Source organism: Periophthalmus magnuspinnatus, chromosome 20 (genome assembly GCF_009829125.3).
Source record: "Periophthalmus magnuspinnatus isolate fPerMag1 chromosome 20, fPerMag1.2.pri, whole genome shotgun sequence".
Classification (NCBI taxonomy): Eukaryota; Metazoa; Chordata; class Actinopteri; order Gobiiformes; family Gobiidae; genus Periophthalmus; species Periophthalmus magnuspinnatus.
This window is the reverse complement of record NC_047145.1, coordinates 6,853,094-6,865,244: the sequence shown is the minus strand read 5'-3', so window position 1 is coordinate 6,865,244 and position 12,151 is coordinate 6,853,094.

Genomic DNA, 12,151 nt, shown 5'->3' with positions numbered 1-12,151 from the left:
ATGCAGGTTCCCCCTTTAATATTATTATGACATTTATGCCTCCAGATATTAAAGGCATTGCGCTTAATTTTTTCTGTCTCAAAAATGTGAAAACTAGTTCATTTTTAATGGTTCGCAGTACTCCAAAGTTATTCCTCACTTACTTTATGCATTCCAAGGATCCTAATTATTCAAAATGAGTTCCTGAGCACTTTTCCCAGACTAGAGCAGAGTTTTGCCGCTGTGGTAAATTTAACCACAAGAAGCATGCTAACAATGCATTTGCTGATTATTGGACAGTAAAATATTTTATAATTAGATGTAGACTGTACATAACTGACCTCGGGAACTCAAATCCATGAAAACACATCTGGTGCAGGCCCTTTAAAGAACACACATCATGCAGAATCGACTTTTTTGAGCTTTCAACCATGTTAGAATATTATTCCCTCATCTAAAACATACCCGGAGTTGTATTTTGCTTCATTGGTCACACTGGTTTCAGTAATCCTTTGTAGAAAGTCCTTTGCCACTGATTCTCACGAAAACACTGTAAAATTTCCCAGGATTGTAATGCCATAGATAGAAGCCCTGTGCAGTCCATAAATCATCGGCAGACTTGTTTTAAGCATTTCTGATGCCAAATCACACTCATTACCACTCTATCCTTAGCTTAACATCTACTGATGTTTGTTTTTGTTTTTTATTATCAGGCATTTTTTATAGTTCCAAATAAAAAAAATGCCAAAGCAAAGGCACTGTTTAAAGACCAATGACAATACAAAAAAATCATCATATTTGTATTTAAGTCAACATATTCAAATCATTTTACTCGTTTTACTAAAAACTATTTCATGAGTAAACAGTAAAATGTTTATGATTACAGATTTGATTATTTCTAAACCTGCATACAGTACCTATCTAGGACTTTGTTAGCATTGGTTACCAAACTGTCCAGTCCAAGAATATAGGACAATACAAAAAAAGTTATAGTATACAGTATTTAATATTTATATTTCATCTAAACTTTCCAAAAGTTATTTTTTTTTCAATTTATTTCATTAGCACTTACGAAATGTGGTATTCTAATCAAAATTGGTGGGATAGGGGACAAAGGTCTGCCTTTCAACAAACAACCAAAACTGAGACAGCCACCGTACCCCTGAGTGCTCACACTCAGCTGACCTGAAGACCTTCGCACTGGACTCTCTGCTTCCTCCATCTATGCATCTCCACTGGCCCCTGCACCTATGCTGGGCCATGCACCTGGCCCCTGACCACTGTGAACTAGCCCATCCCAGCTCTGCTTTCACCTGGACAGGTATATGCACTCAAGGAACTGCACTCAACCACAACCAGAATCCCATAGAGGAATCACACCAAAGTCTGTACAGTAGACGATCTCATTTAAACATCATGCAAGAAGAAGACTGGGGAAAATGGACTTCCTTTTCAGTATTGTGGGTAATGGCTAAATGACTTATATATATATATATAATGTTTTATTTCAGTGCTCTCCTATGATACCCATACCAGAAAACATGCAGTTAATGGTTTACAGTACTGCCCCGAATGGATAATCCTGGTTTGACTTTTTTCTGTCACATCATATCAAATGTGTATTCATGTGAATTTTAAAGGTTGTCATAGTCCGTGGCACACATATTTCTACAAAGATATTATCTGTTGAGTGTTATTTTATATGTTTTTCCCGAAATCTATGTTTTTGTGTGTACAGTGCAAGGGTGCTAATTGGACCAAACATCATAAATCTGCTTTTACAATCTTTGTGTTAAAATTATACACTGAAGTTTTGTCTGTGCTGTTTTGGTGCAAAAAATAGTTTGAAATTCAGGTGGCAAAGCTGAAGTAAACAGAGTTCTTTAATCGAGAGGGGTCCAACCTGCAGACCTTGAACAACAGGACCCTCACTTGACTTAACTCCATCCACAGGTCCCGACAGAGAAATGCACCATTACAGACTTGTGCCTAATCTTAAGCAGAAATGCGACCTACAGCAACACATTCACGGACAAACTACTTCATATGCCTATGTTAGTTGTAGGCTAAATGTTTAAATCTGCTAGTTTCCCTACACAAGCAGAGTAGAGCAGAGACAACACACAATTTCAAATTAGGAAACTATTTTAGGTATTAAATGTAGCCTACAGATTTTGGAAGTGCAAAAAATTAAATGAGCTTCATCAACTTTAATAACTTTTCATAGCAAACTAAGGCAACATCTGAATTAAAAAAAGTGTAATTAAATTGCTTATAAAGAGTAAACTAATAAAAAAGTAGGGACATGTGGGTGGAGGTGCATCCTGTGGGGTGGTGTTGTCTGTGTGGAGGTCTGCAGCCTGACTCTCTTGCTTTAATCTGGTGAAAAACAAAATATATGTTGAAAGGAATATTCTGTAAATTTCCAGAGGTGGTGATGGTGGTCTAATCTTGCCTGGTGACCCAGTCCTTCAGACCATGTTAGGACAGTCCAATCACAGCTGCTTATTTGTAGCACACATCTGTCAAATGCAAAAGACGTCTCTCAAATATCAATGTGTCATTCAGAATGGACTTCTTTCACATTGTATTTACTTTACATACATTTACTTTTAGTGCTTCACCTCACTGATTCTGTTGAGATTCATTATTCTCAGTCCCCTGTGTTCTTGTGTTCTTAATTTTGTTTTTTTACTCACAGACACAAACAACCCATACGTCTCTGGTTGGTTAATTCGCCTGTCGATCACTGCCTTCAGAAATCATGCAGCCATGATGTGGTTCTAGACTAAATGGCTAAAATATTGCAAAAACACGTGGTCTTGGGTGGCCAGGCAAGATAAAGTGATTATAGATAACATCTTCAATGTCAAATAATGTGCAGGGTGTCACACAAGTGTAGCAGCAAATCGCATAGTAGTGTGAAGAATATGTTATAGCTTTGAATTTCCTTCAGGATCAAAAAAAATAAATAAATAAAAATCTTAAAATGGATCCTAGAGCTGAAATACTTCCCTGGGGGTGTAGTATATTACATGCAGTGAGCCGTGTAAATCCAGCCTCCTGTGGACCCAGTGGATCATGAAGTCTTTAAGTTTGAGCTTCAGACAATCACCTCAGTGTCCTGTTCTATCATTTGGGTGAACACACCATGTGTTTCTCTGTGTTAACCTGATTCAATTACTGTAAACGGGATAGCTTTCTAGTTGAAAGATGGGATGGTTTAAATTCTGAACAGAAAAAAAAGACAAAAAAGACTGTTTAAAGCGGAGAATACTGCAGAACCATAGCATCTTTGTGAGCTGGAGTCTTACTAAGCCTGGTGCATCTTGGGATCTGTAGTTACATCACAGAACGCTTTGAAACTACAGGGCCCTAATGACATTCTTGATAAATATATATATTGAGAGTTGGTAAATGACTAAAAACGAAATACAATCACAATTGAACCTGTGTTGCCAGTGCCTAAACCTGCAGATAGAGGACATATACAAGTTTTGCTCCGCTTTTGGAAATGAGGATTCCTTTTATGTTTCTTTCCAACTGGTTTTAGTTGGTTTACCTGGCAACCCAAATATGAGGTTTATACTGCCTTCTGATTGGATAATCATCTTGAGAACCAAAACACCAAACAACAACACAAACAACATGTCTAAGGATTTTTAACAAGTTAGAAATTACATTTATTAACAGTAAAAGTTATATTTAATTTGCACATATTTACGTCATAATTTTGGGCACAGATAGGCCAAGTTTAAAAATGTGTCATATTTCTTTTAACTAAAATACAGGTTTTGCACAGTAATTTAATCTGCATTGTAAAATAAAACTGTGCAGTATTAAATTTACTCAAAAATAATCCTCATTTTAAAAGAGCCATTTTGCTTGTCCGAGGATCACAGTACTATCTGATATATCCAAGGTAACCCCAGAGTTCCAATGCAATTATCTTCTGATCCTTTTAAATGCCAGAGTGGAGTTCTGCCGCTAAACACAACTAGCATGCTAATCACACATTTCCTGATTCTCAGACAACTAGATGCAGACAGTACACTGCAGACTTATGTTGACCTCAAGAGCTGCTTATGTGATATATCTGTACTTGGGTAAGACAAATTTTCCTCACATATAAGAAGAAAAAGTCAACATATTCAAATAATTTGTTCAAGAGGCCCAATGCAGTAATTTGGGGCCATTTTAAGAGATGGTACAGTCAAGCCATATTCTTCACTGTCTACACAAGTTGCGTTGCAGGAATCTGAAAGCCCGTGCCATATTCCATTATTTTGTAGCAATAACATGGCTTTACGTGTGACCCAGATGACCCCCGCAAAGATCTATTTTTATATAGAGAAAAAAAGATTATATGGATCGAATCGGCACTTTAAGCTGACCTGTTTTGCCGCTGCTGGTCATTCATAACTCATAAACGTCTCAGAATCCATTCATTCTACTATGACAAAAAAAGGGAATTGTACAATATTTATGTGAAATATATCTATGAATATGTATTATGTCTAAACCTGATGTCTGGTCTCCATGACAACGGAGTATTTTCTTATGACGTGTGGTGTTCAAGTGTAATTTCTCTGCATTAAAGGGCCTATAATTGCGCAATTTTTGATCTATGTTATAATGTCGTTTCCTCGTCACAAACATACATGGAGTTGTCCTTAAGTGGTAATACAGGAAGTGCTCCACTGTGTTTTTAAACTCCATACACCTTCACTAGAATCATTTTTGATCATTTCAGCCCTGGATTAAAGGATTATTCGAATGTGTGAATGAAACAAAACATCACTCCACGTCTGTTTTTGACGAGGTAACAACATTCTAACATGGCTAAAAGCTCACATGAGTTTTGTGTAATATAGGACCTTTAACTGTATGATGAGTAGTTTGTCAAATCTTTATCACTAATACTATAATACGATATTTAATTTGTTCTGTTTTCATCTTAATAAGTGTCTTTTCTATTGAGACTCAGGTCACTAAAATATATTACTCTACATTTCATTTGATGGGAAGAATTTTGAGTCAGAATTCTGCAGATTTGTTTGAATATGAATTGTTTTTTCCATGCATGATTTCTACATGTGTGTTTGATTTTCTCTTGAGTACTTTGTGACCTTTTACACTGTACAAAATGGACGAAAAAATTACGCCTTTGAATAAAAAATACAGAATTACAACAGAGACTAGTGTGTTGTTTTATATTGTATTGCACAGTACTGCATTCTACTTTTATGCATGTTTGAGTAATTCAGTGATCTCTCTCTATTTGAACCCTCCTATGTTAGAAGTATGATCCTGTGTAAGAGTCAACCCATAAGCCTACGTCGCACAGGTTCTATAAAAAAATACATAAGCAGGATAAAAAACTGTACACTACAACTTCTCAAACCTGATCACGCCCCCTTTAGCGATCTGAAGGTGGAATGACTTAGCGCAGGGAGCAAGGGAAGGGGGAACTCAGAGCGTCAAAAACAAAACTGAAACATAGTAAAAGCAAAAAAAATCTGTCAACTGGACAAAACGTTGTAGGACTGAAGATGTTTTGCTCATAGATGCTGCTCATCCAAGCCGCTTCTTTAGTTCTGGTGAGATTGCTGATGGATACTGCCTTATATCTATGTGAAGGGAGGGGCTAACTACACTGAAACTGGAAACAGCTCTTGTTTACAGTTTCAACCTTAATGGTCTACATTCAACCTTTAATATCCCTACTGGCTCACTTTGTTGTTCTCTTTGTTTCCTTTGTTTGCGTTGGGTCTGAGGATGGAGTTGTATATGGGGGACAGTTGGTGTTTCAGGCCCCCATTCCTGTTCAAGGAAGGATTGTCTTTCCTGACAAAAAAAATAGCCTCTTTAACTCCCGTATCAAACCATTTCTTTTTCTCTAGCTATGATCTGAACCTCACTATCTTCAAAGGAGTAGTTAGTGGCTTTGAGATGGAGATGCACGGTGGACTGGGGTCCAGAGGAGCTCTCACGACTGTGTTGGTACATTCTCTTATGTAGTGGCAGTTTCTCCAACTCTGGGTTTTGTCCTTTGGGTGAACCAGTGTCTGTCTTAAAGTGAGTGTGAAAGCTCATTTTGGACGTGGGCTTTCAATAGCTCTAAGAGAGCTAAAAAATAGGACAACAGAGAATCTGAACGTGGAAAGGTAGGCGTAACTATTCCTTACACAGCTTCCTTACAAAATCTTCAGAGAATTCTCAGACAGTTTGAGATTCCCGTCTCAAACAAAGAGAACAATAGAGCGAGCCAGTAGGGCCATTAAAGGTTGAATGTAGGCCATTAAGGCTGAAACTGTAAACAATAGCTGTTCACAGTTTCAGTGTAGTTAGCTCCTCCCTTCAGACAGATATAAGGCAGTGTCCAACAGTAATCTGACCAGAACTGAAGAAGTAGCTTGGATGAGCAGCAAAACGTCTCCACTCCTACAACAAGTTGTCCACTTGACAGATTTAACTTTTGCTTTTACTATTGATCAGACCTGGACAACTGAGTAACTACACAGACATTTGAATACACTGTTTTTGGTGAATATAGCATTTTCAAAACAGTAAAAGGTAACACGGTGATCAAAATATGTGTTAACAACTAAGAAGTGTAATACGCTCTCTTTAACTCGCCTTTGGGACTAGTCTGAGGTTGTGCTGTACCAAAGCGTTTCTCTGGCTTCTGAGTGCTGAGAAATGATCAAACATCTGCAGTTCTGAAGCACAGCGGGGACACAACTCATTCACGAGGTCTTCACTTTTTGATCCAGCTTCAATGCCCAGCTTCAGTGCCCACAAGCCTCACACACTGGCTGCTCTGAACGATACATTCTTCTGTTAAACATGGCGTTTCATTTAACAACTGGACTTTTCTGTACGCTCATCAGTGTAATGCTGTTTCTATTGAGTTTGGCTACTACACATGTCTCGTCTTGCCTTCTTCGATATCAGATCCATGAATGAGTTACATGATTATAAGTCCTTTTTCTGATGGTGAGTGTGCCATGAAGATGTTATTATTTTGCTTGGCCATCTATCTATCTAGCGTAAAATGAAGGTTCCCATCTAGATCTGACATGGCTGTAGCAAACAGATTCACCTGCACCACAGAGACATAAACTAAAGTTACATAGTGTACGTTTAGTTCATTGTTTTGCTCGCTCTGTGTGTTTTCCTGAGAGCAGACGCTTTCCTCAGAAGCATCTGTGTTTATATAGAGGCTAATGCAGTGCTAATGGTGTGAGGTGTGAGGGAGCCATGGAATTGACGTCTGCTGTGTACACGTCCTCATGTGAGAGCACGGTGAGTCAGACATACACCCACTGTCTACACTATATAGGCTGTATGCTTGAATTAGCACGTAACATCGACTTTAACATCACTATATCTGCAATCTCTCATGGTTTAGAAGCCGGGACAGATGTTGGGTTGATGTAGCACTTTACAATTAGGACCTGTGAGGCCTTCCCGAGTTGCCTTTGTCTCCATGCATCCATCCCCAGAGTATTTCCTGTTTTAAATCTTATATATTTGCTTCTTATACACTTTAATATATACTGCCTTTTCTGGACTATAACTCACACTTTTTTCATAGTTTGGCCGGGGATGTGACTTATACTCAGATGTGTTTTATATGTAAAATATATGATTTTTTTCTTGATTACTATGCATTTTTTGGCTGGTGCGACTTCTACTCCAGAAAATGTGGTACTTTTAAAATATCCATCCATTTTCATCCGCTTGTCCAAGGTCGGGTCTCGGGTGCAGCAGTCTAAGCAGGGATTCCAAAACTTCCCTCACCCCAGACACATCCTCCAGCTCCTTTGTTGGGACCCCAAGGCGTTCCCAGGCCAGCCAAGAAACAGTTAAAAAAAATAAAAAAATAAAAAAAAAAACAAATAAAAAAAAAAAAAATAATAATGAAAAAATACAAGGTGGGTGGTGTTTTAGAATTAATAACAACTGTATTAACAGCATTCTTAACTGTGACATCCCAACCTTAAAGCTGCACTAATGGAAAATCTGCCACAGGGTTGTATCCATGGAGATGTTAGAAGAGTTTCACTACATGGCATTAATTATCTCCATGGAGACAAGGAGGTGACATCACTAGTCCAAGTTACAGATAAGATCTATAAAGTGTAAAGGTAAGGCATAAGGTATACTTTATTCATCCCGGGGCTACAGTGTCAGTGCTGTGATAAAGGGGTAGTAGGGAACATTTACCTCTCTTTCTGTTCTTGATTATTCCCTTTGTGTGAGTAAATCCATAGAGAAAGTTTGTCAGTTGCAAAACCACAGGTTTATTTTACATATATAATTTGACTGTTGATCCGTTACCATGACGTCCTCCATTTACATGAGTGGGAGGACTGGGCAGTGACAGTGAGGATATTCTGTGCAAAATTAGTTCCACAGTTTTCTACATTTTCTTCTCTCTAAAATCCAGCTCTCTTCTTCACTCTCACTTCCCCTCTTTCTCTCAATGCACCCCCTTCTCTCTCACACTCATCCTCTCACCCCTCCTCTTCCTCTGTCTGTATCTCTCTCTCACACACACTCTTTCATCCTCTCATCCCTCCTCCTCTTTCTTTTGTCTCACATCCTCTCACTCCGTCTCCTCCTCCATCTGTTTCTCTCATACACTCTCATCCTCATGTTTCTTTTGTTTCACATCCTTTCACTCCTTCTCCTCTGTTTCTCTCATACACTCTCATCCTCTCACCCCTCCTCATCCTCTCAGCCCTCCTGTTTTTGTCTCACATCCTCTCACTCCTTCTCATCCTCTCTCCGTTTCTCTCATACACTCTCATCCTCTCCTCCTGTCTCTTGCTCTCACTCTGTCTCTCTCACACCTCCTCCTGTCTCTTTCTCTCACACTCTCATCCTCTCTTTCACACACACATACACACGCATTCATCCTCTCACTCCTGTCAAACTCTCTCTCCCTCTCTCTCCTCCTATTCCTTTCCTCTTTCATCCTCTTTGCATCCCCCCTTTCTACACACTCTATCTCTCTTCTTTACTTTCTCTCTGGTTCAAAGCACAAACACGTGTTACTACTTGTGTGTAAAAAGGTGCTTACGAGGGGCTTTCTGCTTTATTTAAAGTATCCCCCCTGAATATTTCATATGATTAAGTGTTCACAGTAACCTACTTAGAGCCTCCTCAGCCCCACATGAAACAGATGCAGATTTACACTGGCACTAAAAATAGTCCTGAGATGAGTTATTTATTCTGTATGGTGTGTGTGATGTGTGTGATGTGTGTGTGCGGTGTGTGTGCGGTGTGTGTGCAGTGTGTGTGCGGGGTGTGCGCGATGTGTGCGCGGGGTGAGTGCAGTGCGTGTGCCTGGTGTGTGCCGGGTGTGTGGTGTGTGTGCAGTGTGTGTGTAGAGTGTGAGCGGTGTGTGTGGTGTATGTTGTGTGTGTGCGATGTGTTGGTCCCCCAACCCGAAGGTCGGAGGATCGAGTCCCGCTCGGACCAAGTTCTGTCGTTGTGTCTTTAGGCAAGACACTTCACCCACATTGCCTAGTATGAAAGTGGTGTGTGTGCGAATGATAGGTGGTGGTCTGAGGGGCCGATGGCGCAGATTGGCAGCCTCACTTCCGTCAGTCTGCCCCAGGGCCGCTGTGGCTATAGTAGCTTACCATCACCAAGTGTGGAAATGAATGAATAATGACTATAGTGTAGTGCTTTGAGAGGCTTTGACAAGCCTGTAAAGTGCATTACAAGTGTAAGGCATTATTATTATTAGTGTGTGTCTGTGATCAATATGAGCGTTCATGGTCCTTTTTAGGTGTTTGATTTTCAACAAAAAGATGAGTGACTAATTAAAAAGCTGTTGGCTAATGCTAGCTAGCTTGTGACTGTAATTTCATGTGTTACAGACTTGTTTATAACAACACAAATCAGCTCATCTGTTGTAGTTCCAATTAAGTCAGTTCTTGATTGTGTTAAAACAAAGCTCAGATTAAAGTCTAACAGAGCTTCAGACAGAGCAGTACCTACAGTTAGCTTTTCATGTTAGACGGTCCAAATATCTGGTCCTGTACAAGTGTGTGTCTCACCTGTGTCCTCAGATATGAAGAAAACATGGTCAAATGTCACAAAAACATTACAATTAGTCAAAACTGTACACAGCAACTTGACAAACCTGCAGTCGATTCATTAGCAGGATATACGCCGATTCCGATTGTGTTGTGATAGCGCTCTGAAGGGGGAGTAACTTAGCATGAGGAGCAAAGACAGAGGAGACTCGGAGCGTCAAAAAAACAACAGCAAAAAGCAACAGTCCTTAGTGTCTTTATTACGTCAACACAATTGTCTGCATCATTTTACAAAAACACACTGAACAATCACATCAGTACAAAAGGATTACTCTTAAATAGGAAACAAGGCACTGCTCAAACTGTCCCCCCTTTGGCACTCAAACAGTTAATCACATGGAGATTATTGTTAGGTAATTCAAATAATCAAGATACAGTACTTGTTCATGATCCCACTTCTGTTGAAAGAGTAAGTAAAGTAGAGGTCTCCTGGAATTGGAACAAGTTGTATTTACGTTACACAATCATAATCTATAAACTACATTTTAAAATCGTGGCAGGTCAGACTAATATGGGCCAGTAAATTGTCTTACTGTCCAAGTTTTGATCTTGTATCCTCATCGAGAACATACCTGGAGTTGTGTTTTTCAGTCACACGTGGTGCACACAAATGCTGCATATTTAGGCTAAAACAAAACAAAAAAACAAAACCACTCTGTTCCACCTTGTGATGTCATGAGGTAATACAGGAAGTGCCGATATTAGAGACTTTCTGTGGCTATCTCTACTGAACACTATTTTTTTGTAAGGAAACTAGTTATCTGCTTGAGTGAGGCAAAACTGAGCTTTTAAACCCCACTTGATGACATCACAAGGTGGAACATAGCATTTTGAGGTTTGTAGATGTAGATAGATGAATAAGACTAATAATAAAGGAGCAAAAGACGAAGTTTTAAATCCGTCAACTGGACAAATCGTTGTATGAGCGATTACACAGACACTAATAATAAAGTGTTGCTCAAATATGTGTGAATGCAACAAAACACAACAACTCTAAGTATGTTTCTGCGGAGGCAACATGGACTTAAAGCTCACATGAGTCCATTTGGCATAATAAAGGACCTTTAACAAATTCTACCAAAGAATTCTAGCCTGTTTTATATCCTCATTTAATGTCCATATGTTGAGAAATGCCTCTGCACGTAGCTAGATTTGACAAATTCCATGAAATAAAATACTGCCAAACCTCAAGCCTTTTCTATGGACGAGTACCATGGCAACTATTCACAGTTTCAGCTCCTGTTACATGGTGCCATTTTGAGGACTGCTGGCCATACAAAAGATGTAATATTTGGTTTGAATTGTTAATTGCTATGGCAACGGTCCTACCTTTTGATTAATCCGACGCCTATGTATACGCTTTAGATATAGCACATTAGGCAGAGCAGAAATACCATTTTTGGATTATTTATGCATGTATTTGGTTCATGTTCCCAAAAGCATCCTTCCATTGTTCTCACTGCGAAACAAAAGCAAAAACGTCTTGGCCCTTACTTAATAGGAATGTTAAATTATAAGAGTCTGTTTTGGCTAATCTACAAGGCCCTAAAACTAATGGCGCTCAGCAGTGACTACCCGCTCCAAAAATACATTTTCAATTCATTTTTCCCATAGACTTTTTGAAAATTTCAGATACTGAAAGTTCAAATCCACTGTAGAGGCTAGTCCAAAAGTCCAAAAAGCACTTTTAAAAGCATGGTTCGGCGAAATGTTTTAATAACTTGGTGGTTTGTAAACTTTCAGAAACAGATTTGAAATTAAATTATAGTTCGTGTGATCATTAGTTATCACAGAGCTGACTAGTCCTGAGCTTTCAAACATTTAATTTTTTTTTTTTTCGGAACATCTCTATGAAAAATGAATGGAAACTCTACGTCTGGAACCAGGTGATGGGGGGTCACGGTTGAGCTCCACATGGCAAAAAGAGTAAGTGTAAGTGTGTGTGTGTTTTGCTCAAAATATTCACATAAAGCTCTCAAGTCATTGGAAAAAAGGCAATGTAAACATCACTATTATTATTATCAACTTTTTTTTCCCCCAAATTCTGCAGCCATAAC